The sequence below is a fragment of the Siphateles boraxobius genome, unplaced genomic scaffold, assembly GCF_051911475.1.
Source record: "Siphateles boraxobius isolate OS27281-9 unplaced genomic scaffold, OSU_SipBor_1 54, whole genome shotgun sequence".
Taxonomy (NCBI): domain Eukaryota; kingdom Metazoa; phylum Chordata; class Actinopteri; order Cypriniformes; family Leuciscidae; genus Siphateles; species Siphateles boraxobius.
The window spans coordinates 673,974-699,386 of NW_027509180.1; the positions used below are offsets into that span (position 1 = coordinate 673,974).

The 25,413-nt window shown below is 42.5% G+C and overlaps 1 protein-coding gene across 1 annotated transcript in view; it reads left to right on the top strand.

Annotated features, from left to right (window-relative positions):
- LOC143714397 (interferon-induced very large GTPase 1-like) overlaps positions 1-25,413 on the top strand; it is a 59,507-nt gene that overhangs the window by 23,103 nt on the left and 10,991 nt on the right. The gene's annotated exons all lie outside the window — the stretch shown is intronic.

Consider the following 25,413-nt stretch of genomic DNA (forward strand, 5'->3'; position numbering starts at 1 on the left):
TAATAACAGAGAGAACTGTTAACACAAATAAGTCAGAGAGAATAAACGCATATTTGGCCTGCTGTCCGAGGAGAGGGCTCCAGGCTCGGTATTCGGCCCGAACCCAAAGTACTCCCCCCTTAGTAAAGGCTGTGGAAGAACAAGCCAAGAGTGAGTGGAGGGATGCTGAAAACTTTAAAGGAATGTTAGGTGAGTTGACAGAGTGAATATAAGCTTCCTCTTATGCTAATAGGGTAGACATGTTAATTGTTTGATGACAAGTTGATTGGATTGATTATTTGAACGTGCTCCTCCCGAACTCTTAAGCTGCTTTGAAACAATCTACATTGTTAAAAGCACTATATAAATGAAGATGACTTGACTTGACTTGACTCTGTTTATGAAACATCATGTATAGATTCTGCCATTGCGTCTGTTATAGAAGATATCGACCGCACATTAATTTTAAAAGAGGAACAGAGAACCGCGATCAAGGCATTTACCGATCAGAAAGATGAATGAAGAACATACGTCAAATACTCTGTTTCTCTGATTGGTTGTAGGTCTATCCAATTGAGTGCAGAGGCATTTTCTTTCCTGGTTCGGTTGAAACACGCCCCTTAATCACAGCCCAATGGAGCAGTATCAGACTCATATTCTGACTAGAAACGACGTCAGGCTATGATAACAGAGGTCTAGGAGCTATGTAACTACCATATAAGTTTCAAAACAGTCAATCCATAGACAAATGCACACAGCATGCAAAAAGTAGCTGTGACTTTTCACAAGCCATTGTGACTTCCGTAAAAATGTAACGTAAGAAATACTCCGTCAATGCCTTCAGTCACCACCCCAAGCACTGTTCACTGTCCCTGCCTCCTTTTGCCCAAAACCCAGACAACATGTCATCTATGCCACTGAACTCTGTTCAGTCGATGGAGGTCAGAAAACTACATCATTGCACAGGCTTCCAAACAACATTAATATAAGAGACCAGCCATTTATTCTGAAATACTACAGAAATTTAGTTTGACGGTATGTTCTGGACATTTCACAAGTGACTGTTTCTTCAATCAAGCACAGTTCACTGCTGCTTTTTCAAAGAAGCAACTCATCAAAGATGCTGCAGTCTGTAGAAAAATTTGTTGATTTTGTTTAAAATGGAAGCGGACAATCCACTTTCCATATTAAGAAACCATCCCTCGGTGTATAAAATTTCCTTTCCTTGTAAAGAATATGCCAACTGTACACTTTTGCTGTATCTTCATCAGTAGAACATGTTACATTCTCCCCGCTCCCCTCCCTGTGTCTGACATGTGATCCTCACACATGGATCCATGCTATATATAGTCTAACTCATGCATTTCAAACTCCATAAGATAATACTAATAAAGAATAATAATACAGATACATAATATTAAATAATTATATTACAATAAACTCTACATCTACACTCTACAATTATATTAAAATAAACTCTACATTGTTGGGTCCGACCTCAAATTCTGTTTCTGATCAGATAGCTTCAAATAGGTTGATCACGGGAATGCAGAGAGTATGGTGACGCAGCGTCTCTTTCCCTCTTCAGGGAACTAGGGTTACATATGTAAACAAGAATTTCCCTTTCAGGGAAGCTCGAGCTGCGTCGAAACGCTGTGGGAATGCTAATACCCATGCCACCATAAGAGCAAATGTCCGTCTGTGTGAAATCAATGCGCACATCTAGACGAAAGTACCTGTGCCCCCTGGATTGGAGCCAAGGTCCAGCTAGTGAAGCCTCACAAATGTATGTGCCCTGCCGCATCACAAACATCTTGGAGGGAAACTCCTGACAGTAATGCTTTGGAAGCAGCCATACTCGTAGCGGAGTGGGCCCGTACAGCCAAAGGTGAAGACTGACTGGCTGACTTATAAGCAAGCCTTGACCACCCAGTTGCTCATCCTCTGCTTAGACGCAGGACACCTGTTTGTGGGTACCCCAAAGCAAACAGATGTTCTGTGGAAGTAAGCATCTAAGGCCCTAACTGGGCAGAGCAGATACAGTTTCTCTAGGACTGACGTCTGGAGAAGGATAGAAGGCCTGCAGTACTCTAGGTCTTACAGTATTAGTAGGAACCTTAGGAACGTAAACTGGTCTTAGGATGAAGAAAACTCTTTACCATACCAGGAGCAAATTCCGTGCACAAGGGAGACACCGAAAGTGCTTGAATGTATCCAATTCCTTTGAAGGATGAAATAGCGAGGAGAAGGACAAAAGTCTTTAGAGATATTCTCAGAAACTTCCTCAATGGGCTCGAATGGAACTAGGGAGAGGCCATCTAGTACAACAGCCAAGTCCCATGTCGGCACCATCATGCGGACTGCTGGCCTCAGCCTCAAAGTGCCACAAAGTAAACAAGTTATTAGTGTGTCCCCCCCAAAGATACTCCACTCAAAGGGACGCGGTAAGCAGCTAGTGCCACCACCTACACCTGCAGTGTGAAGGGGGATAACCCTGTGGAGAAGCACTCCTGCAGGAACTCCAGCACTGCACCCATTGGGCAGTTAACCAGGTCTGGCTGGTGCTCTCTACACCAGGAAGTAAAAAGTCTCCACTTCAGGGCATAGAGTTTCCATGTGGGTGGAGCTCTGGAGCGGAGAATGGTCTCAACCACCTTGGTTGAGAGACCAGAACTTAAGAGCTGGGTCCCCTCCGATACCAAGCCCACAGTTTCCATAGTTCTGGGCAGGGTTGAAGGATCAACTCACTCGCCTGAGAGAGTAGGTCCCTCCTGATCGGAATTTTCAGAGGAGAGTCGTTGAGAAGAGACACTAGGTCCGCAAACCATACTCGGGCCGGCCAGAACGGGGATACTACGGAGTAAACTGACCCCATCCTGGTGTACCATCCATAACTCCTGGTAGCAGAGCAATCGGGGGAAATGCGTACAGACGTGACCTCGGCCAAGTCTGCACTAGGGATGCACCGATCCAATACTCAGTATCGGTCTCGGCTCCGATACTGCCTTTCTTGGCCGGATCGGGTATTTGTTAGAAGAGGCCGATCCAAATCCGATATTGTGCGTATACTATTCTGTGTTATTGTTAAGCCCCACGAAATGCACACAAACATTATAAAGCAACATAACATTTTCATGCACTATATTATAACTGTTCAGAAGCCATTCTATAGTATAATGTGAAGTAGAAATTAATATTTAAGTATTTCAATTCAAGTTCACGTAAACTTTTCCCTCAGCTGCGGCTGTCAGTCATTCTCCATTCAAGATCAAACAGCGAATCTTGCTCGGTCACGACAGTCAACACGATGAAACTCTGTCCAAGATGATTCATTATACTTGATCTGTAGATAAAGGTCTATGGTTTTGCCTAAAATTACTTTATCTTGCTGGACTTTATTGCTGTACCTAATCATGTTACTTTCCACCAGGTGTCTGTTCACAACACTGGAGTAGACAGCATTATAATTGTTCTTCACGTGCACAGTAACTGAAACAAAAGGCTGAATAATTTTGAAAATATTGCATAGATAGATACTGTATAATACACTTTGCATCGATATGTCTTTCCTTTGTGCTATGAACTTTTCAATGCGGACTCGACGTGCTGCACACTGTGACTCCATGTTGCTTCAAGCGCATCATTCTGCACTCGAGATGCGCATAAAAACTTTGTGCCGCACTGTAATGGAGCCTTTCATATCATATGCAATGAAAGATTATTTATAGCCTTTATTGTTATGTCCTCTCTATCATATGTTTCTGCCTCATTAAACAGCTGTGCTATACATCTAAAACAATTCTTAATTTTATAGTGTATATATATAGCCTAAAAGTTTTGATATTTTAGATTTTTTTTATCTTGTTTTTCATGAATGTATTTTACAATACAAAGAGCAATGTGTCACATTTTACAAGATTTAGTACTACACTTATTGTCTCTTATTTGTTCCCCACTAAATAATGTGTTTTTTTCACTAAATGTTCAGATTTTATAGAATTATTAAAAAATATAGGAAGAATCTATAAATAAAAATATAGTTAATTTTACTGCTGAATTATCCACTAATCTAGTTTATGATGGTCCTGCCACAGACCTTCGGCTGGGCGACCAGTCATGATCGCCCCACAACCCGTGAAGGAAGTATCCGTCGTTAGCGTGATGTGACGACAAGGAGTGGGAACCAACGTTCTTTCCACATAACTACGGCATGAAGGCATCGCCGCGTGACTTTGATAATGCAGAGTGTGTTTCCCCTCTGGGTCCTGACCCACCACTGCAACAGCCTCATGTACAACAGGCCACAAGGTATAACGGTGGTTGCTGCTGTCATCAGACCTAACCATTTTTGAAACTGCTTTACAGTGGCTGGCCTATAAAAGGAATAACATGATATTGGTACGCTTCGCCTCGAAAAGCGAACCTCAGGAACTTCCTGTGTTGTGGAAGAATGGATCCTTTAGATCTAACGTGACAAATCAGTCCTTGGACCTCATTTGTGACATGACTTGCTTGAGAGTAAGCATCTTGATTTTTTTTGTTGAGCTTCCCTTCAGCGCCAATCTAAAATCCGACGAAAACCCCCCATCCTTTTCTTGGGACCAAGAAGTACTGGTTGTAAAACTCGGACTCCCTGCTGGGCAGAGGAACCCGTTCTATAGCCTCCTTTTGCAGAAGAGCTTTTACTTCTAATTCCATAATCAGAGCCTGCTCGGGGCCAACCACTGTGGGTAGGATCCTGCCTGCAGGACCCAGCAAGACTTTATTTGGTATTATAAATTGTAGATATAAAAACTCGTATTTGGTAGACTTTTCCAATCTGTCAAAATATCTACTAAGGATACCAGTCTCTCGAGACTGGCCTCTGGTGTATTTCAAACAGCAGGCACAGTGCCCACGGAGGGGTGTACCCTCAGAAGCCTGACACCACTGGCGTCAGGGGTTCTTGGCAGACTTAGGCCTCGTTTATGCTGTCAAGTCAAGTCACCTTTATTTATATAGTGCTTTTTACAATACAGATTGTGTCATAGCAGCTTCAAGTCAAGTCATCTGGGTTCCAAGATGGCGGCTGGAGCAGTAGGCGTTGTCACAGCTCTCTTAGTTTACAACTTGCTTTTTAACTTTTTAAGTCCTATTAATTCTAGTTTTTTGTTGATCATTCTAATAACCATTCATTATTTAACGGATATGAGAAAATATTTGTTAATAAAGCTGATTGGTTAATTAAACAAACATACAGTGCCTTGGGAAATTTCGGACATGGGAAGCACATTTTAGCGGTAACCTTTAGTTATCCATATTTATACACACGAGTGAAGAAACATTTAAATTCAGTAACTCGACGTCTTCAAAGTGAAGCTTTAGGCCTAATCATCATGATTTGTTTACTATTATCGGGAGATATTCATCCCTGTCCCTGTCCACACCACGCCAAACCAGTGAATTTATTGGATTTTACGTCGGACTCGGCTGTCTCTCAGGTATGCACTCTGGGTCGCGGGACGTTGCTGTCTGGTTATGTACAACAAAGTAACCTCCCTTGCAGTGATCAAATTCATCATGTTTTACTAGACTCTAACTTAGATTTTCTTTGTTTATCTGAGACATAGCTTCATGAAAATTCTCCGTCTGCAGCATTAGAAGTACCTGGTTTTAAATTGTATAGGAGAGATAGAGTTGGTTCTAAGGGAGGTAGTGTTATGATTTATGTAAAAACTACCATCCAGTGTAATGAAATTGCCTGGGCAAATTGTATGGACTTGGAATGTATTGGTCTGAACCTTATATTATCACCACAAATGGCTTTTGTATTAATTGTAATTTATCGCCCACCATCGTCTAATATTAGTTTTTATGAAAATTTGAAACAATTACTAAAGCAGTGTGATTTCAACAAATAAGTTATTATAATGGGAGACTTTAACATCAATTGGGAAGATAAAACCGCCAGAAAGAATCTCAAACAGATAACTGATCACTTTGATCTGGAGCAAATGATTAATGGGCCTACAAGAATAACTAATTCAACAAGTTGTAACAACATTAAATGCATTAGGTATTACATTAACATTAGCTCAAATGATATATAGGGAATTTTAATAATCATGAATATGATTAACAGTGTTGGGAAGGATACTTTTAAAACGTATTTCGTTACATAATACAGAATACATGCCCCAAAATGTAATTTGTAACGTATTCCGTTACGTTACTCAATCTTAGTAACGTATTCTGATTACTTGGATTACTTCCACATTGAATTGCATTTTATAAGTGTAGGAATGCGGCCATCAGATCCTGCTTACTAAATCCTGCTTCTGTTCCAACTGGCTGAATGTGTTAGGCTCATGTCTCCCTGAAAGTGCAATATGCTATATTATAATTTGCTATAGAAGAACAAAGACTATAAGTGTATGTTGCGGTCACCGGTGCGGTGGTGAGGCGTTCATGTAACATGTAAGGTTGGCACTGCCAATAAAGCAACTAAAAGCTGTCACAAAGAACCGGCAAAAGTAATGATTGAATATGTTAGTGTCGGATGCAAAGATGAAGTTGACGATGCTGACCGCATTGTTCTGTTGAAAGTAATTTAAACAATTCTGTAATTGTTCTGTTTAAAAGTAGACATTTCTGTGAGGTAAGTAGACTAAAGCCTAGGCCTATACCTTATACGCTAAGTTTCAGTTCATTTATGAGACGAGCCCCAGTTCACGCACCGGCGCCTCGGTGCCGTGATATTGCTACTTTTTTTATTTACTTCTTATTTATTAAATACAGGCAATTGGTTGATGAAACATTGATTAAAATTAAGATACAATTAATACAAATCAAAATTCACTTTAAAGAAAGGCTTTGTGCATCTGTTTGATGTCTCTGTGAAAGTTTTAAAGGAGTCTTTTAGTGCCGCTTTTAGAGTGGTCACGTCCGTAACATTGTTTTTTCCTCATAAATGTGAACAAGAAAAATAAAATAAAATGAATATTTTATGTTCTGGGGAGAGCCAACCCTACTTCATCCGGTGGGTATTACTTTTGGTTTGCGTAGTGTAGCCTAATTCACAGAAGTACTAAAAATATATTTGGCCTAAAAGTTAAATATATTTTGTGTCACGCATGTTTATTTCCCTCATATTAAATATAAAACGCATGTGTAGACAGATATTTTTCTAATGTCTGGACTCCTTTATTAAGGGAGTATGGATATATAAACAGACGTTTCAATATATTGGTATTAAATGAATTTTCTGAGAATTTATATTTCAAGTTTTTACTGCAAAAGTCACGTCCATAACGCTGGAATTGCTCACTTTTAAATAATTATTCCTCAACTAGTTTTGTGGTGCAGGTCTACGTATTTTATAATGTTAACTTCTAATAATACTAATAGTAATTTAAAGATGTGTTAGCATTGGATCTGGACGGGAAGGATAACTCTGGGAGTTGGAAGGTGAGTGTCGTGATTCTGCCTTCTCACACGCGACGCAGGTTCATGGATCTGAGTGTCGCGATTTCGGTTTCATATCGCATATCCTTACAGCCCTGTAGCTAGTAGCCTACCTGATACAACTATAAAATAGCAAGGTGACCAGTAAAACTACAGCAGACGACTACCCCTGGCTAATTAAACAAAAATGAAATAAAAATAATAAGATGCTTCTTCAGGTTGGAGGTGGAGTCTTTGGACACTGAAAGGAGGATGGTTGCTTGCAAGCAGAGGTTGCACTGCACAGTTATATTTGTTCTCCCTTCTCTTTCTTTAATGTGAAATGCTGTTTGAATTTCCAAGATAGAAATGCATTCTTGCCCTGGCTCTGTTGTTCCGGCTCCATCTCTACATCTAGCTCCCGCTGCTCCTCTTCGACTCCATTGTGACTGATCACGCAAACCGCGCATTTTTTCGTTTTCATATTGGGGCTTTTGGGAAATGCATGGAGTTGCCTTAATTTATTTAGAGAGTGAATAAACTCATGAAACAGAGAAGTATTGTCATGTAATCCATTGATTTCAACAATGTAACTGTATTCTAAATACCAACTATTTAAATTGTAACTGTAACGGAAAACAGTTACTCATAATTTGTATTCTGAATACGTAATGCCGGTACATGTATTCCGTTACTCCCCAACATTGATGATTAATATATTGCATATTACAGTTAAATTATCAAAGCTGAAAATAGATCGATTGCATATATGAATGATCACCATAATGAGTTAGGGTTCGTCATTAAAATATCAATAGCCTTATTACAGATCCATTATATGAGTTTGTCCAGCATACGGCCGTAAGATTACGTATCAACTTCTCAATAAATTTATCACTTCTTATAATTTCAGGAAGAATAGTTTCTGGCCATGGAAACCATTCTCCTGTCCTTATAAAATTTAGGTTACTGAAAAGTAACTGGGACTGTGAAAATCCTTTGGTGTACGCCCGGCATTACTGGAGTCTCGGCGCGCTCCCGTCGTCTCGATCGTTAAATGTGAGGTGATAATCTGCAGTCGGCGACCCGATTTTTGCCAGTCTTTCTCTAGTCTTTCATATCAAACATGTTAGATATTATCGCAAGTCTTTAGTCTGAGACTAAAAACTGTGAACCCAAGTCTTTAGATTTGAGCTGAAATCTTATAAAGTCTTTTCTAAATCTTTTCAAAGTCTTTAGGTGTACAGAAAGCAGAAGGATCAAACATTTCATTGACTTTGTAATATGAGCAAGCATACAGAAGCAATCAAAAATATATATATATGGTTTAAATAAATGAACTACATCAGACTACAGTTACACTCGGAATATAGATATACAACCGAAACAGACAAAATGAAGAACATTACAACACAAATTAAAATAGGATGAGTGAGGAAGAGAAAATGAGAGAGCACTCAAAAAAAAATTCATTGGATGAACTCAATTAAGTTGTGGGCAGGGTTTCCATCCAATAAATATAGGGAGCCTATTGTCTTCGAGTATTATTGAACGAGCCAATACACATTGGCGTGCGAGATCTCCATCTCACACTCCGCCCCGCAGCGCGGGTATAAATACGGAAGTAGATGCACGCACCATTTGCCTTTCGCCTCAGAGCCGAGCTTCATGTCTGGATCTGAAGAGTGTTGTTGTACAACGAGCGAGTGTGTCGGCGCTATTTTGGGAAGTCTCTCCTGGTGTCTGTGTTTGCAGCGCGAGTGCAGCGGTGATTGCGAGCTTCAAGCTCTCAACTGCTGTTCTCACAGCAACCAAGTTTCTGTTTGTGTTTGTTTGTCTGACGGTTGGTTGAGGGCGAGAAAGTGAGTGCTTCACTGACACAGGGTGCACCATTCCTGTGTTAGTGTTGCCGCGGTCATTCCCCTGTGTGCTCCGGCACTGGTGAGAGTTTTTCACTTCCTAAAAGAGCAACACGGGTGCGTTTGCGTCTTTTTCAAGATGTCATTCCGCCCGTGCGTTTCTGGGTGCGGTCGTTCCCTGTCTCTTTCTGATGGTCACAATTGTTGTATCACGTGTTTGGGCTTACAGCACGCTGAGACAGCTTTTGTGGACAGCTCATGTTTTCACTGTGGCAACATGACTGTCGCAGTGTTGAGGGCGAGACTCGCCTTCGTTCGCGGAGAGCGAGTCCCCATTACCACGCCCCACCCTGCACGGGTGCTGTGTGGGATGGGTGACCGGAGGGTAGTGTTGGATGTCCCGCCCCGTAACCATTCCCTGTGGGCTCCTCACCCCTCCCTTCCACTGCTGCCATTGGAGCCTCCGGTGTTGTCCGCTGGTCCATCTGTAATGGGTCGGCCAGCGGTTTCACTCGGGGCTCCCCTGGAGGACAGGTTGTCGATTGCAGCATCGGAGGGTGAGCTGACTTCTGGAGGTGACGACTCGGCTGCGTTGTCTCCCTCTGGGAGTTCAATGTTGCCCGAGCCGGATCCAGAATTGTCAGCTATGCTGAAACGGGCCGCCGAGGCTGTCGGGCTCGAGTGGAACCCTCCACCGTGTCCTGTTCAGTCTCGGTTTGATGATTGGTATCTCGGGGCGGGCCGTGCTGGTTCTCAATATGTTAAAAATTAACAGGGGTTCCCTTTCAGTCGATAACGTCAGACGTAGTCGACGGTCGACTGAAATGGGATCAAGCCAGGGAGCCTATTGTCTTCGAGTATTATTGAACGAGCCAATACACATTGGCGTGCGAGATCTCCATCTCACACTCCGCCCCGCAGCGCGGGTATAAATACGGAAGTAGATGCACGCACCATTTGCCTTTCACCTCAGAGCCGAGCTTCATGTCTGGATCTGAAGAGTGTTGTTGTACAACGAGCAAGTGTGTCGGCGCTTCTTTGGGAAGTCTCTCCTGGTGTCGGTGTTTGCAGCGCGAGTGCAGCGGTGATTGCGAGCTTCAAGCTCTCAACTGCTGTTCTCACAGCAACCAAGTTTCTGTTTGTGTTTGTTTGTCTGACGGTTGGTTGAGGGCGAGAAAGTGAGTGCTTCACTGACACAGGGTGCACCATTCCTGTGTTAGTGTTGCCGCGGTCATTCCCCTGTGTGCTTCGGCACTGGTGAGAGTTTTTCACTTCCTAAAAGAGCAACACGGGTGCATTTGCGTCTTTTCAAGATTTCATTCCGCCCGTGCGTTTCTGGGTGCGGTCGTTCCCTGTCTCTTTCTGATGGTCACAATTGTTGTATCACGTGTTTGGGCTTACAGCACGCTGAGACAGCTTTTGTGGACAGCTCATGTTTTCACTGTGGGAACATGACTGTCGCAGTGTTGAGGGCGAGACTCGCCTTCGTTCGCGGAGAGCGAGTCCCCATTACCACACCCCACCCTGCACGGGTGCTGTGTGGGATGGGTGACCGGAGGGTAGTGTTGGATGTCCCGCCCCGTAACCATCCCTGTGGGCTCCTCACCCCTCCCTTCCACTGCTGCCATTGGAGCCTCCGGTGTTGTCCGCTGGTCCATCTGTAATGGGTCGGCCAGCGGTTTCACTCGGGGCTCCCCTGGAGGACAGGTTGTCGATTGCAGCATCGGAGGGTGAGCTGACTTCTGGAGGTGACGACTCGGCTGCGTTGTCTCCCTCTGGGAGTTCAATGTTGCCCGAGCCGGATCCAGAATTGTCAGCTATGCTGAAACGGGCCGCCGAGGCTGTCGGGCTCGAGTGGAACCCTCCACCGTGTCCTGTTCAGTCTCGGTTTGATGATTGGTATCTCGGGGCGGGCCGTGCTGGTTCTCAGCCCGCCGCCCCAGTGCCCTTCTTTACCGAAGTGCATGAAGAGCTTACCTGGTCGTGGACGGCACCTTTTACTGCTGAAAACGACTTAAGTAGTTCTTCCTCCCTCACTACCCTTGTCGGAGGAGCGGTGAAGGGTTATGAGGCTATCCCTCCAGTGGAGCGGTCTGTTGCAACTCACTTATGTCAAACGGCCGTTGCATCCTGGATTGGGGATCCTTGTTTCCCCTCGCGGGCCTGTGAGTTTCGGGTCAGGATTGGCGGTCAGAGCTTACAGAGCTTGCGGGCAAGCCGCTTCCTCTTTGCATGCCTTGGCGTTGTTGCAGGTCCACCAGGCCAAGACACTCAGGGACATGCACGAGGGTAGTTTGGACCGGGCGCTCATGAGTGAGCTCCGCACTGCCGTTGACCTCGCCCTCCGGGGTACGAGTGTCGCGGCATGTGCGGTCGGTCTAGCGATGTCCACCTTGGTGGTCCAGGAACGCCATCGTTGGCTCAGCCTGGTTGAGATGGCGGATGCGGACAAGGTTCGGTTCCTGGACTCCCCAATTTCCCAGGTTGGGTTGTTCGGCGACGTGGCGGAGAGCTGTGCCCAACAGTTCTCTGCCACCCAGGTCGGACGGAGGCTCCCCAACACACCCTATCCCGGCGGCCCGCTGTTGCCTCCACCCTGCTGCCGGTGATAGTCCCTCCGCCCGTTCGTCGCCGAGGGCGTCCCCCTGCCGCTGCCTCCGGTTCCGCGGGGTCTCCGCAACAGCCTTCACCCAGGCCCCAGCGTAGAACCAGCAGCAGGCAGGCCGCCCGGTCTGTCTCAGTCACTGCCCAGCCAGGGGGCGAGTGTCAGAAGCATTCCTGAGACAGGCCACCCAGGGATCCACCATTGGCTCTCCGGAGTCCAGTGGTACCCAAATTGTCGAAAGAGCGAATTTCTCCGTCCCTGGGTCCCAAGAGGGCGAGGCTGGCGGTTTGCGACCCTGTGGAACAGCCTTGCTCCCCCCAGCCCCCTCTTGTTTGCCAGCCGGCAACACGATGCGTTCGAGGACCCGGTCATCCGCCTTCTCACCCATCCTCTGTTGCCCCGTGGAGTCAGGTAAGTGCAGCACGGCTCACTCAGACCCCGCTTCGGGCCGCCCAAGGGCGTTCCGAGCCGGGTCCCTGTCCTCCACCTCGCTGCCCCACCCCGGGTATGCCTGTGGTGCCTCTGGTCCGGTTCATCGAGGCCTGGAAAGTGATCTCCAACCCGTCCAGCTGGCTCCTCCGTACCATCAGGCTCGGCTACACGATGCAGTTCCGCCGGAGTCTGCCCAGGTACAGTGGCATTCGCCACACTTCGGCGTCGAGCAAATCTGCTGCTGTCATGCGCGCGGAGATCGCTGTCCTGCTGGCGAAGGACGCGATAGAGCCGGTGTCTGTAGCCGATATGAAGACCGGCTTTTACAGCCCGTACTTCATTATACCCAAGAAAGGTGGTGGGTTATGACCTATCTTGGATCTCCGAGTCCTGAACCAAGCCCTCCACAAGCTCCCGTTAAGAATGCTAATGCAGAAACGCATCTTCCAATGTGTCCGTCCCCAAGATTGGTTTGCAGCGATAGACCTGAAGGACGCGTACTTTCATGTCTCCATCCTGCCGCGACACAGGCCATTCCTGCGTTTCGCGTTTGAGGGTCAGGCGTATCAGTACAAAGTCCTACCCTTCGGGCTGGCCCTGTCACCCCGTGTCTTTACGAAGGTCGCGGAGGCAGCCATGAGAGAGCGTGGCATTTGCATTCTCAACTATCTTGACGACTAGCTGATACTAGCGCAGTCTCGGGAGCAGTTATGCGAACACAGGGATTTGCTGCTCCAGCACATCAGCCAGTTGGGTCTTCAGGTCAACTGGGAGAAGAGCAAACTCGCCCCCGTGCAGAGGATCTCTTTTCTCGGTTTGGAGCTGGACTCGGTCCAACACACGGGCCGCCTCACAGAGAATCTCGCCCCGTCGGTGCTGAACTGCCTGAATCTTATCAAGAGCAGTACAGTGGTTTTTCTGAAACAATTTCAGAGGCTCCTGGGGCATATGGCAGCCGCAGTTACGCAACTCGGCCTGCTTCATATGAGACCACTCGAGCACTGGCTTCGCGACCGAGTCCGTGGTGGGCGTGACAGAGAGGCATGCTCCGTGTGAAAATCACCCCGGCCTGCCTCCAAACCCTCAGCCCGTGGTCGGACCTTTCGTTTCTCCGGGCCGGTGTGTCCCTAGAACAAGTGTCCAGGCATGCTGTGGTTTCCACAGACACCTCCAAGACCGGCTGGGGGGCCACGTACAACGGGCATGCAGTAGCTGGCACCTGGACGGGGTCCCACCTGCATTGGCACATCAACTGCCTCGAGTTGTTAGCAGTGCTCCTTGCTTTGAGACGCCTCAAGACGACGCTGCTCGGCAAGCATGTACTGGTCCGTACGGACAACACGGCGACCGTTGCGTACATCAACCGCCAAGGTGGTCTACGTTCCAGTCGCATGTCGCAACTCGCCCGCCACCTCCTCCTATGGAGTCAGAAGCATCTGAGGTAGCTTCGTGCCGTTCACATCCCTGGCCTGCTCAATCATGCCGCCGACGAGCTCTCACGACAGATTCTGGCCTCCGGGGAATGGCGACTCCATCCCCAGGCGGTCCAGCTGATATGGGACCACTTCGGGGCCGCACAGATAGATCTGTTTGCCTCTCCGGACTCGTCCCATTGCCAGTTGTTTTATTCCCGCACCGAGGGGACCCTCGGCACGGATGCACTGGCTCACAGATGGCCCCGGGGCCTCCGCAAGTATGCGTTTCCCCCAGTGAGCCTGATGGCACAACTACTGTGCAAAATCAGGGAGGAAGAGGAGCAGGTTTTGCTAGTTGCCCCTTATTGGCCCAACCGAACCTGGATCCCCGAACTTTTTCTCCTCTCGACAGCTCCTCCCTGGCCCATTTCTCTGAGAGAGGACCTACTCTCTCAGGGACGGGGCACCATATGGCACCCGCGTCCAGACTGTTGGAGACTCCTTGTGTGGTCCCTGGACGGGACGCGGAGGTTCTAGGTAATCTACCACAGGCAGTCGTAGATACCATCACTTCAGCGAGAGCTCCCTCTACGAGGCTTGCTTACTCCCTGAAGTGGAACCTGTTCGTTGAGTGGTGTGCTTCTCACAGAGAAGACCCCCGAAGGTGTTCGATCATTTCCGTGCTTTCTTTCCTGCAAGAGGCTTTGGAGCGTCGGCTGTCCCCCTCCACCCTCAAAGTGTATGTTGCCGCTATTGCCGCACATCACGATGCAGTAGACGGGAAATCCCTGGGGAAGCATGATCTGATCGTCAGGTTCCTGAGGGGAGCGAGGAGATTGAATCCGCCTCGCCCCCCCTCTATACCCTCTTGGGACTTATCTCTGGTGCTAACCGCACTGCAGAGACCGCCCTTCGAGCCTTTGCAGGTAGCAGAGTTAAAAATTCTGTCCCAAAAGACAGTTCTCCGGCTTGCTTTGGCCTCCATCAAGAGGGTAGGGGACCTGCACGCATTTTCGGTCAGCGAATCGTGCCTGGAATTCGGGCCGCCTAACTCTCACGTTATCCTGAGACCCCGGCCTGGATATGTGCCCAAGGTTCCTACCACCCCCTTTCGGGACCAGGTGGTGAACCTGCAAGCGCTGCCCCCGGAGGAGGCAGACCCAGCCCTAGCTTTTCTCTGCCCCGTTCGTGCTCTGCGCTTATATGTGGACAGAACGCAAAGCTTTAGGACCTCAGAGCAGCTCTTCGTCTGTTATGGAGATCAGCGGAAGGGAAAGGCTGTCTCCAAGCAGAGGTTGGCCCACTGGATAGTGGATGCCATCATCTTGGCGTATGAGTCCCAAGGTGAACCCTGTCCCCCCGGACTGCGAGCTCACTCCACAAGGAGTGTTGCCGCTTCTTGGGCGTTGGCGCAGGGTGCCTCACTCACAGATGTTGTTGTGGTTTTCAATCTTTCTGAAAAATAACTTCGCAGAGATCTTTGATGCCAGAAATAATCAGACTTTATTTTCGAATGCCGTTCCGTTCCATAGAACGACACTCTAACGCTCTGGCCTGCGGCCAACTGGCCCTCTGGCCTTCCAGTGCGCTCCCGAGTATATTTTGGTTCAGAGTTATATACATACATCTTCTTCCAAAGAAGGTAACACACCCTATAGATAGTTTTGGGTAAAGGTCTTTTACCATGTGACTTCTCAGAATAGAATTTTCTGCAGCAAACAACATTCCATTCAAGGTCTTTCACATACACAGAGGAAATCCAAAGTCACAGACAGAAGAAATAATTGTGTCCAAATATATAGCAAAATTACTTGTTTTCTAAATAATAAAATCTTCTACATTCCCTCCTCTGAGGCTTATTAAGCCTCACTTTCACTAGTTTTTTCCAGAGTGTAGTTTCAAAATCCAGCTCCCTCAGTTATACTACCTAGTGACTCAACTGAGTCACCCATTCTCCTTTCCAATTACTGGATTAAGCCACCACACTCCGGAGGAGCACTCGAGCCAAACATCTTCTTCCATACATTTTTATTTCTTTTAGTTGTTCTTTCTTTTTTGTTTAATGGAAAAAGTAAAAGAATCGAGTTCTCCCTAGTCAGACAAACTTAAACATTGTTATAAGTGTGTGTATACATTTGTTCTTGCATTGCATGTTATTGTCACAGTTATGTAGAGTATATCAAACATAAAAGTCTCTTATACTATTGAAAGTTTTCTTGCGGTGTAGATATCCTCTAGGGTCTGGCTCCTCAATCATCTTCTTCGTCCTCAATTCCTCATTTACTGGAATCAACATCCAGGGTTTGTAAATATCAATTTGGTTGCCCTCTTAAATTAGTTTTCATTATCTTTTTTCTGCATTTCCATTCGTTTAACCGTGGTTTTCCAACTAGTGATCTTAATATACAAAGTACACAACAGAATAATAACCCACTTTTAATACTGCATCTCCAAAAACATCTCTAATTGAGAAAATCATAATTTTCCAGACTTTACATTAAGTTTTCCTTAACTTCTGCTCTTAAGGTTTTTTAACATGATCGTAATCGCTAAATTTTCCTCCCTGCGCAATATTATTCAGTAAAAGTGCAACACTGATCACCAAACATAAGTCATTCTACTTTTTTCACATAATTGTTTTTCTCCTAATGCAGACAAAGCATTATAATAAATATCTGCTTATTATAGTAGTCTAATTGATTTATTATGCATTTTTGTTCTACTTGTTCCATATGACTATTAATTCAGAATATGGCTGGGTAAACATAACTCTCTCATTTTTATCACTTCTTATGAGAGAATATCAATTCTTAAATTCGAAGAATCCATCTTTTAGTCAGTCAATTTTAGTGAACAGAACACTTTACACCTATTTAATAAATTGCAATACATTTCGCTTACTGTCTATTTTATTACCAAATTTAAACAATAAATTCCATTTTGACCTTTTTAATCTCGCGTATTGCTTCTCATTCTCATTGTAGCTCCTCAGTTCAAGACTAAACTGAATACATTTTCTTCGTTTCTACTAATTTCTAAATAAACTATCATGAATAAACTAATTATGTCTCATGTAATCACTCTAACTAAGAAAGCTTCAGAGCAATGTTACATTTATCTCATAAAAGTCATTCAATAAACTCATTAGACAATTAGAAAAATAACTCTAGAGAACAACTTTTTGCACTCTTACATATTCCTTATATGTACATTTCTTTTTCTTCATATCTAACAATCTAAAAGTTTGTCTATCAACCTTTTAAACCATTAGCATTATAACTTAATTATTATTAAAACTTCCTTGTGTTCGTATGCAACTTATTTTTAATCTTCAATACTTCTGTTTAGTTGACATATAATCTGACCTTATTTCTGATAGATTTTCAATCTAAGGATTACTTCTCTGTCAGAGATTTAATTTCTGTTCCTGTCCCTCCTCTGCTGATTTCATTGCTTTTACCCATCTATATCATGTCCACATAATCCATCACCAAGTGATTTAATAGTTCTTCTGATATACTGATATATGGCCTATTTTTGTCGCTGTTCTTTTCTTAACTTTGTTTTTGCCACAAATTTCACACAACTTTGCAAAAATGCCTTTTAATTTAAAATGCCTTTAATTTTATCTTCATTTTAATTTTTAATTTCCTTGCCTTACTCCCCCCTTTGCGCACTGGTTTAAAACCATTGCGCATCTGGACTGAGAATATTCAAAAGTATTCATTTGTTCGACAATCTGTCCTTCATGTGAAATGCCAAATATCTATTCTTGACGCCCCTCTGGTGCCATTTAGATTGTTCACAAGGGCCTGTTTGTTATTGGATTTCAATAACTTCCTCTAAGTCTATAAATTTTCTATACTTTCTATCAAGCACTACTTGATATAATTTTAGCTAATCAATTGCATATTGAACAAAATGTATTCTTATCAATTAAAATTAAAATTTAATATTTGTTAATACTTGCTTTAACTTCAACTGTAGCCTTAAATTAATTAAGTATACCCTTGTATTGACAAGTTACATCTGAGTACCCCTTAAAATTTATTTTAAAGTTATTTTTAGTTCTAATTTTTTCCTTCATGAATTGTCTTAATTCCCACTATGCTATATCAATTTCTTAAATTAATTGTTAACATTATTTTAGTTTCTTTTCTTAATTAGTCATTATCATTGTTTTCTATGTTGCGTAATATATTTTTCTCTTCAATCATTTTTGTTATGGTTGGGTTATTATTAAGTTGCTACTGAATCTATTCAAGGGCTGAACATCCAATCATAGGAAAGTTGGTTGATGTTGACTATTGTTTGAGCTTGTACTCATCTCTGTTGAGTCTCTTTTCTTTGCACAGTTCTTCTCATTCCTGTGTTTCTGGTTAAGTTTGTCTTCTTTTTCCATTCATGATTTGATCATTCTGTTAACCTTGTCATCAATCATTAAATCTTTCACCAGGGTGTCTCCAGTGAGTCGTTCGTTGCAATGGACTCTTTCTCTCATTGTCAGCATGTCCTTGATCCCTCACTTCAGTTGTGGGGGGTTGCTGAAGTCAGTTGGTGTATTTTAAGTTGAGAGGCATGGACTCAAATGTCAGTCTGTTGATCACTTCTTCTGAAATTACAAAGCACAGTTACTGGTTCTTTTTGTTAGACTCGTCCCAGAATCCTTCCTGGAATCGAGCTGCTGCTATCTGTAAATTAAAGCTTAATTATTTTTGTTAGTGACAACAACATGTGATTTCAATCATCTGCTCATCTGTCCCATTGTCCTTCTCGCTGTTACCTGTAGAAAGGTCATATGGGCTGAGTGGTGTCCTTTCTGCTTTCATTAACAGCAGGACTATAATCCATATATTCTCATTTGTTTTTCATAAATTTGACTTTTGATCATTATTTGCAACTTTTTGCATTTTTCTCACAATAAATTTCAAATTAGTCAATTCAACTCAGTTATCTCTTTGTCTTGAGTTCCACTATCAGCACATTATTTATTAGGCATCTTGGACAATACTCAACCCACTTTGTTACAATACAAAAGTTACAAGACAATATTTCATACTTTTAACAAAGATCAGCTCCATCATGATATGCTGCAAAGAAAGTCAGATATGTTATGCGCTGCGCAAATGTGGCACTGTTTTTTCAATTTTTATTTTTCTCTTTTCATTCTTTGTTTTTTCATATTGTTACTTCAGTTCCTGACCAGGAAATTTAACCAAATCCATCCATGGTCATTATTTTATTGGGCAGAATTTGCCCTGTGGTCCCACATGTTACATTTTAAATACAGCTGTATTGGCAAAATAATTGATTTGCCTTAGTGTCTCTTCAAACATCATCTCTCACTCATTCACACTCAGTGTCTCTCTCACACACACTGGCCAGCATACACTCTTACAGGTTGTGCTCTAAATGTGGCATCCTATAATTTTAGCCATAAGGTCTGATCAGGTCAACACAGCTATGTCAAACACTACTGAGAAGTGTCAATGATCATAAGGTTTAGTTTAACACCGTTGTTATAATCCTTTTTTTTTTTTTTTTTTACAAATTCTAATAGACTAAGTATTTTAGAATAATAGGCCTGCCAATTGTAATTTTTCAAATACATTTTGTCATTTGTTTTTCTGATTTTTCCTATTCTTTTTTGTTTTTTGCTCATGAGCTGCTTTAAGAAATTGGAGATCTCTGCATAATCTTGGATCCATGGCCAACAACATTTCCATCTCATTATCCCAGTTCTGACAGCATTTTTTGCGATTTCATAATTTTGGACCTTTGGAGTAATTTTTTCTCCAATCTATCTCTAAAAAATTACCAAAACAAAATGGAGTGACCAGTATCATTGTTTTGCAAACAATAATAATAATCTTTGACATTTTGTGTCTATCTTTTTCTTTTCTACAGAATAATTTTTCTCATGCTTTTAAGCCCTATAGTTGTTTCATATAATCCTCACTATACCAAATCCAGCCTCGGTTTGAACTATTTGGTGAGTTGAGCACCCACTTCTCTCTTTCAGTGTATTCTCTTTCTTTTTTATATGGCTGGACTTGAACCTACTGGAAAAGCAGAGAGGGTTAGTTTAGCAGAGAATATAAAGAATTGCTTATGAGACCAGTGAATAATCAGAATGAATAAAGTTAATATAATAACTAAATTTGAAGCAGTCTCTAGAGTGATCATTGAAGTTGCCACACCTGTGTTGCCCGTAAGGGAAGGGTTTCAGTCAGTTCTTCTGTTTTTAGATTATCAGTCTGTTGAAGCTTCATGGCTGTCGCTCTGCATGTGTCGTCAGCCTAGCTGTCACTCAAGGCTTGGTGTGGTAGACTGTATATTGGCTCTGTTGTTTCTCTGCCTCTGCTGAGTTTGGGCTTTTGATAGATTTTGCCACAGCTTTGCATCTCAGGATTTTCCTCTTGTCCTCAGGAAAAAGTCTCCAGTGAAATAGTGAAAGTTTCACCTTTTCCAGCATTAAACAGTCTTTCTCCATGCTGAGTTTTCCAGAGAGTGGTCATCTTCAGAAGGGGAGCTGAAAACCCCTCACCCTCTCTTCTTCTTCTCTCTGCAGTCGTGTCTTTGACCTTTCACCTCTTCCATTCGACACTGAAGTCATCTGAAACTTGAACACTCAGAGAGCTGCATAGATCAAATTAGTCTTTATAAATATTTGTTCCTGAGCTATTAGCTTGTTTTTTTTTTTTTCTAAATTCCACTTTTTAACCATCTTTTTCCTAGTTCTTTTATACTATATAATAATCACTGGTTGACAACAGCAGTTCTCCCATTCTATTTTTAGTAAAGCAAGTTCTTCGTTGCAGGAAAAAGCAAGCTTTTTCTTCATTGCAATATGAGCAATAATCTAACTTTTGATTTTCTGAGTATAATACAATTAAATAAGTTTCCCTATCATAAAATCAGCCTTCAATCGTTCTTCTGTATTTGCATGCTGTGCTCAAAATAATCTAACATGGTGAATAAATTTTTCCTCACCCATTCCCAACAATTCCCATCTACTACAATTCTAAGATTGCTGTAAATTATTTATGACTGTTGAAACTTGGTCACCCAATCTTGTTCACTTTTAGCACACTGCACAAGTTATTTTTTCTTAGCACAAACTTAATTATCTACAATGGAATCATTTTTCTCACTTTGTCTTCAGGGATAATGAGATACAAATTTTAGACGTCTTCAGATATAAGATAGAATATATTAAGCATGTGCATTCTTATTTATTTATCCATTAATATATATCAGTCCATTTATTAATATATATTTTATACTTTAACTTATTTCTACTACAATAATCTGCAAGACTAATATCTTGAAACAATTGTTTTCTTTTACTATTTCCTTAACTTTTAATACTCTTTTATACATTACTTGTCTCTCAAGCTCATTCACACATTCCTTGTCACCTATTTTTAACCACAGTCACAGTCAAGCACACACACAGGACAGGATCCTACATACACACACAGAGCTATATTCTACTCACAGTGTTTCTCACTGTTTTTACAAACAATACTTCACTGAATAACTTTAAACTATCACAGACCTCTGCGATTCAATTTAGCTTACCCGAGCAGTCCATTGTCATTCCTATAACAATGCGGTAACCATAAGCTAAACTTATCTGTGCGCATGCTATCTTATTAACCTTAATAAGAAACACAGATAAAACTGATAACCTTACCAGTATACTCATTATCCTTAATGAGCAGAAAATGATTAACCTTAATCATTAACATTTACCATTATCCTTAACAGTAAATATAAAAAAAAAACTGATTAACCTTAACCAGTACACTTGTTAAACTTAACAAGCAAACATCTCAAATCCTTACATACGTATGACAAAACCTTTAGCGGCACATCAGCAGTACCAATATTCATACAATCTGCATCAGATTATATAAACACTGGCAAACACTAACGGGAGCTCCACCACGCTATAACACAGTACTTGACATCATCAACAACAATAGACACTTATTTCTAGAATCAAAGATCCTCTTTTCAATTTTTTAGTTCTTTAAACTTGGAGAAGCATTTTAAAGGGTCTTACCACTCTGGCTCACTGGTGACAACACATACTTTTTCAAAAGCAAAAATTGCTCACCTCAAAGTACAGTGGCCACTGTTGTCTGTGTCGGTCACCAGAGTCGCCTTTCGTGGTTCCTTCTGCTTCAAAAACCAAGCCCCACGTTGGGCGCCAAATGTTGTGGTTTTCAATCTTTCTGAAAAATAACTTCGCAGAGATCTTTGATGCCAGAAATAATTAGACTTTATTTTCGAATGCCGTTCCGTTCCATAGAACGACACTCTAACGCTCTGGCCTGCGGCCAACTGGCCCTCTGGCCTTCCAGCGCGCTCCCGAGTATATTTTGGTTCAGAGTTATATACATACATCTTCTTCCAAAGAAGGTAACACACCCTATAGATAGTTTTGGGTAAAGGTCTTTTACCATGTGACTTCTCAGAATAGAATTTTCTGCAGCAAACAACATTCCATTCAAGGTCTTTCACATGCACAGAGGAAATCCAAAGTCACAGACAGAAGAAATAATTGTGTCCAAATATATAGCAAAATTACTTGTTTTCTAAATAATAAAATCTTCTACAATGTCTGTAGAGCTGCGGGCTGGGCGACACCTAATACGTTTGCTAGATTCTATAGCCTACGTGTCGAACCAGTTGCTTCCCGTGTGCTCTCTTCTCATAGAAGTCAGTAACGCCGTGAGCCCCGGTTCAGTGTCGGCTTGCTGCGCCATTCCCCTCCTACGGACCGGTTACGTGCGCCATTTTGCTCCAGTTGAATTCCCTTATCCGGAACCTGTTGAGCTCCTCCGCACCCCTCCAACGTCGGACGTGGCGTAACGTCCGGTGTTACGCCTACCACTCGTATGCAGTGTGGAACCCGTGTTAGGCTGGGTCCATATGTTGCGGTCCCAACGGCGACCCCATATGTGTATTCTTCCACGATACGGCTCCCCAAGGTGAGCCCGTGTCTTTCCCTTGGCAGAGTCCTGCCGTCACTGTAAATCGGTGTTGTCTCCCCCCTCTCTAGGCTGGAGCCACCCCAGTAATATTCCATATGTTATACTGCCCGGTCCTCCGCCCAGTTCATATGCGTATTTCTCTCCCCCCCCCCCCCCCCTTTCTTCGGGTTGGTTGGGCTTCCGCAGCGTCCCTTCCTTCCGATGTTGGGCACGCTTTCCCAGTGTTACCAAGTCTAACTGAGTGGGTCTTGTGGAACAGCAGCGACTTCCTGGCCTAAGTTCAGGGAACGGTTCAGGGAACGTTCAGGGAACGGTGGGTTGCATACGCAACCAGGACGTTTAACTCTATGTTTTCCATTTAAAGTTACCATAATAGTGATTAGTTTTTCCATTAGTTGGGCTCTTAACTCTTATTATATCTATTGTCTTTTTAGGTTGCTGTGACAGTGTGTTTGTTAAACACATTTGGAGCAGCAAAGTAAGCTAAAGTGAAATGAGATCCGCAGATGATGGCTACCTGTTGATGGTTTTATAATCATTATGAAACAGAATGATTTACTGAGGTTTTTATAATCTAACCATTATGTTGTCACGTTTTTTTCACAACACATACCTTTTGTTACTGCAGCATGAGATCAAGGAATATTATAACACTAAGTTTGAAGACTTTAACGAACATGAGCATAAAAAAGTCTGTTTTGATGACACACACAGACATCAACAATCAGCGTATGAATCTCAACAATGGTGACAATCAAAAGTACTTTGCTGCAATGCATGCTGGGTACCACCATAGTACAAAACTCCCAGCATGCATTGCAACATGAATACATTATGCAGCTGAACTGTCCTATAATTTTGTTTGATTCTAAATATTTGCTTTTATTTTTTGCTGTTGTATTTGTTGTGAATTAGTAGCTTTTCAGTGATGTTCTGAATTAATCTATCTAAATATTTGTGATTGTCACCATTGTTGAGATTCATACGCTGATTGTTGATGTCTGTGTGTGTCATCAAAAACTGATTTTTTGTGCTCATGTTCGTTTAAGTCTTCAAACTTATTTTTATAATAATGCTTGATCTCATGCTGCAGTAACACAAGGTTTGTTGTGAACAAAACATAATTGTTAGATTAAAATACCTCAGTGAATCAGTCTGCTTCATGATGATTATAAAACCATCAACCCTTAACCATCATCAGCTGATCTCATTTCACTTTAGCTTTCTTTGCTGCTCCAAATGTGTTTAACAAACACACTGTCACAGCAGTCAAATAAGACAACAGATATAATAAGAGTTAAGAGCCCAACTAATGTAATCATTGATCACTGTTATGGTGACTTCAAATGGAAAACATAGAGTTGAACCTCTGTTAATTCTCAATAAAACTTTTGTAGACGTCTGACAGAAATAAAGTCATTCTGGTTAGTAATAAGTATTTGATAAAAATAAGCTAGCCTCTCTCGTTTATATTCTTTTGCATCTATTTATTACAAATGAGTTAGGCTAACTAATTTACATTGTGTTGAATGGATGTACTCAGTTTGAGTTGGGGCTACATATATTTATTGGATGGAAATCCTGCCCACAACTTAATTGAGTTCATCCAATGAATATTTTTTTTGAGTGAAGCTATTACAGTTTTTTTTCGATCGCTAAACGACAGTGAGCACAACTGGAGCTACATGTGCAAAACTCTAACTACAGTCTGCACAGCAGCAGTTCATGTGGACCAAACTCTAGTTCGTTTTTCATTGCTTGAACACAGTTTTCAAAACTCTACACACTTATCCCATGACTTTAACCACAACCTGCACAACATTGTGGATTTACAGCACTTTGTTCAAATGCTAACACACTGCTGTCAAAACCGTGAACCACACATTCAAAACAGAATAGATTTCAGCCTTGTGCCTTTCAAACACTGCTGATTGCAATTTCAGCTGAAAGGTTAAGCAGGTCTTGTTTGTTATTTGTTTGAATTACAGTATGTACTTTTAGTTTCTACATTTTATTTCTCATTACTGTAATTCGGTAAATTACTACAAACTGAAGATTGAAGCAAACTGCTAATTTCATTTTCCTTAAAGAATTATGTTCTAAAAATGTAAATAAATCATGTGAAAGAATGTCACTCTTTTCTTTGAAAAAAATATTACTTTGTATGAAGTCACTGAAATAGGTCAAACTGTAAAGATGAAAAGTTTGTATTTTCTGTATTGGTGTTTGATGCAGTGTGTGTGTTATCTCAGTGAGGGTTGTGTAGTGTTTTTACCCTCAGTGTGTTCTGAGTGACAGTGTGTGTTATTTCAGTGAGGGTTGTGTAGTGTTTGGCTGCACTGAGCCTGTTTTGAGCCGTGTGTTAAGAGTTGTGTAGCTTGGAATGAGTTTTGCAGGTGATGTGAACTGTTTAGCTCAGGTGACTCTTGGTAGTGCAGACTGTAGTTAGAGTTTTGCACATGTAGCTCCAGTTGTGCTCACTGTCGTTTAGCGATCGAAAAAAACTGTAATACATTTTTAGTTAAACCAATTAAATATATTTACACATATGATCTTTAATAGATATATTTAAATAAAGCAGATTAGATTTAAATGTGTCACCTCTAAGAAGGGCTTGAATCATTTTTTTGATAGAGAGGGAGAGAGAGAGAGCAATGAACTAAAAGTCAGGATGAGAGGGATCACCGGAATGATCG